The 5,347-nt window shown below is 44.3% G+C and overlaps 1 long non-coding RNA gene across 1 annotated transcript; it reads right to left on the bottom strand.

The window, feature by feature from the left end:
• Window positions 1-1,182: 1,182 nt before the first annotated feature.
• On the bottom strand, window positions 1,183-5,116 carry LOC308193629. The gene is made up of 2 exons (XR_013949822.1): window positions 4,420-5,116; window positions 1,183-3,576 (listed from the first exon to the last, which is right to left on the bottom strand). It is a non-coding gene; the product is annotated as an uncharacterized lncRNA (long non-coding RNA).
• Between the last annotated feature and the right edge of the window lie 231 nt (window positions 5,117-5,347).

Below are 5,347 nucleotides of genomic sequence, written 5' to 3'. Positions count from 1 at the left end.
GGGGTGGACATATATGACAAGTATCATGTCACTACCATGTATATTCTAGCGATCATAAAATGAGTAAAGGCAGTGCAGTAAGCAAGGAAGAGCAGACGATCAGGAATTTCCAAAGTCTGGTGTCTTTGCTGTGCTTGATATTAGCCCCGTGCTGCTTCAGATTTTGCTGAATGGCCTGGTGAGCAGGTTTTCAAAGAGGCTTTAACTGAGCTGGCTCTCGTGTCCCCTGGGAAATGACTACATGGGTGCTTTGGGGCTCTCTCCTGCCAATCAGCAGGGAGATTTTCTCCGCGACTAAGCTGGGATTCTGGGACCATGTTGGCACAGCCCCCGGGTATTACCACGGCACGCGGCTCTCCAAAGGGCAAGATGCAACAAGGTGAACAAAATAGGAAGCTGCGAGCGGGGGGCTAACTCAAGTGGATTCTCTTGATCCGCGCAGGAGATGCTCCGCAAATAAAAGGCAGAAGGTGGTGTCGCCAAACGCGTCCTGCCCAGAGACAGGAAAAGTGCTTTTGAATACCCGTGCTATTTGCTCGGGAGTCAAACAAATGATATCCCTTTGTTTCAAATGATAAAACAGCAGATTCCACAAGTAACAGTGCCTGTGCCCAGGGTGAAGGGGTGGTTAAAACCTCAGTAACATATGTGTGCATTGATAAAGCATGCAGGTAGCAAATGATAATCTCATAGCAAGCAAATCATTCTAAAGAGGAGATTTGCATCTTAAAAGCATGCCCTAAGCCAGAAGATAAGTCTTCCAAAGCCTGTATTTACCACATGTAGCACATGTTTAACTCTGGGTGATGTGATTTCTCTTACAGTTGAAGCTAATGCCACAGCTCAAACTTCAGGGGTATGCAGGGATGAGCTGTGTTTAAAAGTGTGTGGCACTGGGCAGACTAACCATTTCCAATGGAAGAATGAAATAGGGTTTCCAGGGACTGGGTGAAACCAGGGGTTGGGTTGTATCCTGTTTCTTATTTCCCCATTAAGCCTGAACAGTCAGTAAAGGAACAGAATCGAAATACAGACCTGTAAGTTCATCGCCGAGATGAAAGAAGACACTCAGCATGAAGGCACAAAGCCACAAGGAAGAAAGGCAGGGAAGTAAAAGAGGGAGCAAAAGGGAAAACTTCAGTAGAAAAATCCAAAGCATCGGAATGGCTGATTTCATCTTCAGAGAGTCGCCCTGAGCATACATTAAACCGGGTTCAGCTGCTCTATGTACCATCAAATATTTCATATTAATAATTAACAAGTCACTGGCTGTCAGAGCAAGATTCAAATGGATGGAAGGGGAGTTTGGGTCACCTTTCCTAGGACTGAGAGTCTTAATGAAGCGATAGCTTTACTGCACTGTTGAGGAATGATGATATACTACACAGAAGGATTAAGGGATATACATCTTGAAGGCTCCCTCCATGCTCACTCCCCCATAGGAGAGTATTTCATTTCCTCTTTTTATTCTTCTCCTTGATACACTGCCGTGATGTACACATGAAGGGCTTGATCTTGCCTGCCTCTGTGCGATGCACCCCAGTGTACATCCCTGCAAAATTAGCTAGTGCATATGCAAACTCAGCTGCAAAGGTGCTATGTATCAGGGACATGACTTCATCCAATGACTGCTATAAATCAGAGTGCTCGGTGTGTCTTTGCTGGACACATTCTCATTTATCAAGGTGATTTTTAAACCTGTGCCTAATTCCCATTTGTGAGAAATGGGAATTCACTGAAATCTCTTGCAATGGCTCATTCTGGCTTTAGATTTTCTTCCTAACACTACTGTTCACCTTCAAACTTACTTGACCGTAAACCTAAATGCTATATGGTATGGCACTGGGTTTACTGCATTCCCGTTGACCACTGATGGGCTGTTTCAGCTCATGCCATTATGTGAAGAGCTCAAAATGGCACAGTCAGACCCCAAGCTTTACTTGCTACTCCCATGAAGTGAAGGACTAAAACAGTAGGAGTTTGAGGAGGTACCACAAGGCCTGAGCAGACTTGGCTGTGGGACCACGGGTGACTGAAGCTAAAAAGAATAGCCCTACAGAACGTGGTGAGCAAGCAGGATTTAAGAGAGAAACTGAGGAAAAACCAGTCCCTCCAAGATCAACTGGAAATGTTTATGAAGTCAAGCTGCCATTTGAGTCTCTGGACTGGGATGAAAAGCAAGCATAAAAGCTGTGCAGAATTGCATTTGTTCTAGTCACACAGAAGGACAGACAGACACACTGACAAACTCTGAAAGCCCAGAGAAAAAAGTGGCACATTACAAAGAGCTAATTACAATTTCTTTCCCTTGGAGATTAATCCACTGAGTGTAATTAAGCTCCTTCTATTTTTTGAGATCTTGGCAAGATCTAAGAAAAGAGTGAGCAAGCGAGACTGCCCTTGCTAGCCAAGCAGATTTTTTACTAAGCTCTATCAGCCCTAATTAATAGACCTTTGTGTAAGACCAACAAGAAATCAGATTTCCAATGGCGCTGAATCAAATGGCCTTGGCTACCTCTGCACACACACTTGTTCGGAGCCAGGCCACAGCCAGGATTTACACATGCTGAGGATGAAAGGGAGGCGCGGGGGGGGGGGGCAGGATGAACAAGCTTTCCTCCCCTAACTCCTGCTTCTCCTCTTCTACTGCTTTGTTCTGTCTGTAATCCTACCAGATGGCTGAGGCAGCCTAGAGAAGAGATTGCCTGAAACAGGCAGGTGATGAGGCCAGCAGCAGGGACTCCGGCAGCGATTGAAGAAACTGATACAGCTCTCTAACCCTTGCTGCTAGCAAAGTGCTTTGTTATTCTTCTTTTGCTTGTGGCTACCTTGCATTTTGTGCTTTTCTGATGGCCAAGAAGGATGCTATAAGCCAGATCCTCGGCAGGCACAAGCGAGGATAGTGTTGCTAGCATCTCTAGTGTTGCTGATCTGCACTAGCTGTGCATTCAGCCCTTCATTTCTGCACACCCCAGCTCTGCTCTCCTCCTTATGGCTTCTCCTATGAGCATGTGGGCATGCTCTGCTCAGAGCAGGGAGGACCTAGCCCTTTCCCACAGCTGTACCTGGCAGACAGCATGTTTTTCTTTCCACCCACATCAGGGTAACGCTAGGGGCAAACAGTGGTGCAACAGAGACAAATTCAGGTCACAGAGAGGGTTCAGAGATCCCCAGAAATCTCTAGAGAGAATAAATATCAACTATGCCAACATCACCCTCAAGAGCAGACTTGACTGCTTGCCATACTGCAAGTAAGTGCAGCCCCTGCCTCTCTGCAACAGCAGCTGCAGGGACCACGCTTGCCTGAGCTTGCTCCGTAGGTTAGGATGCTCCCAGGTGCATGCAAACAGGCCAAGGGCAAGCTATTTGCCAGGCAGCTGTATGGTCTGAAAGTGGGTGGGATGTGGGGCAAGAAACGCTCATGGCCACTCTGGGGCTAGTTTTCAAGCCACAAGGTCCGTTCATGTTCAGTGGTCCTTGGTAATCCAGATCAGAAAGGTGGCGCTGCCAGGAAGGGTTGAAGAAGCTCATCCTCTGCTTCATTGCAGCTCCCAGCAAGTCCGTGTGAAGTTAGCCCTTTAAGAAAAAAAATCTGTCAGGTATTTAATTCCACGCAATATATAATATGACCCTACTCTCATAAAAGTCAATAACAAAAATCCTGTTGAATTGAATGGGAGCAGAGCTGGGTCTTATTACTGCACTGATGAAACTGTAATGGTAGAACAATGCTCACAACAGTTTCTAATTATTGTACAGTATGACGCTCCTGACAAAGACCCAGCTTTGTCAAGTCACTAATAATATCTTATTTTGTGGATTGTAACAACATAAATTAAAGTATATTTTAAGTCCTAGCATTCACCCACAATCATCTAAACAACAATAGAAAGCTTGTCTTTGTAGTTAAAAAAATAAACTGAAAGCCGCAGAACAAAAGATGAAATACCATGAAAATAAGGTAGGCATATTTTTCATAGCTAAGCTTATATGCAGTATAAATATCTTCTATCAGATTTCTTTCTTTCTTTCTTTTTTTTTCCTAGAGAGTTAAGCAATGAATAAAAACATAGAAAGAAAAAATATTCCAGTATTTTTTCCCTTAATCCTTATTATAATTATCTGCTGATTATAATTTAATCCTTTTTAAAACTTTTTTGTACTAGGACCTTAACATTATCAATTTCTCACTGTATCCATATCATTGTCAAACACTGTTAAGACGTTTTGTATATCTTTTAAAATTGGAAGCACTTGTACTAGAAAAGTAGAGCTCTTTAGTTAGTTTTATTTGAATTGATAACTCTTGAAAAAGGATAAAGTTTGCACACAGACATCTCATGTAGGAGATTTTTTTTTTCCTGGAAGTTTGGGAGCTCTTATCTAGAAATGCAGCAATTGGGGTGGGAAGAGCCTTACCAGTTACCTTGACCTGTACCACATGCCATATTTGCTTCTTAGCTGAACGAAGGTGCAGAGAGTCTCCGTGAGGCGGGAGCACCAGAATTCCTACCAAAGGAAGTCAAACGTCTTAAGCAAAAGCTAACTGTCTTCTAAAAGGCCAAAAAAGAGAAAGCTTTTCTGAAAGATTTCCTTAATTTGCCAGCATTATGGCTGATCTTTTGAGCTTTGGCAGTGGAGTTAAGTTGGTGAGGGAACATGAGAAACAAAGAAAGAGGCTGGCAATTTGTCATGACCAGAAGCAGAAGAACCGGAGTGTTATCTTCACATCTGGAGGTATCAAATCACCACCAGGTGCTGAATCAGACATCTGAAGTGAGGAACCTGCAAGAACCAACTGGAAGAGAAGACACACAGGTGGTGGAGTAGGAAAGTGAGAAATGCAGCTCGTCTCAAACCAGGCAAACCTCAGAAAAGCCCATAAGGGCCTCCCAGCTGGTCCTAATCAAGGCAGACGATGCAGATGGTCCTCTCTGCAATGCCAACCAGGAGGGGCCTGCAATGCATCTGGCTCTTGGAGGCACAGGTGGATCCCATGGCAGTTCTCTGCTTTCCAGAAGCAGGGCTGAAGGGCATTGTCACAAACGAAGGACGCTCATGTGCAGGAGCCCAGACTGGTGCATTTGGTGGAGATCTATGCTGATGACATGATGTCTTGATGACATGCTGAGATCTACGCTGATGACATGATGACATGATGTTTCACCCAAGGCACTGTACATTAAGGGCATTGCTACTTTCTAGGCAGTTATAGATCATTACCAGGCTCTCTGAAAGGTCATAGGTTACACTTTCAAGTGGTGGGTTAAAGAGGTGTTGGTGTTGGCGAGCATTTGTTAAAGTGCATCTCATCTTACTTGCCCTTAATCTTCCTATACAATGTGCT

Source organism: Anser brachyrhynchus (genome assembly GCF_964034855.1).
Source record: "Anser brachyrhynchus genome assembly, chromosome: 3".
NCBI lineage: Eukaryota > Metazoa > Chordata > Aves > Anseriformes > Anatidae > Anser > Anser brachyrhynchus.
This window is presented reverse-complemented; position numbering and strand designations above follow the sequence as displayed.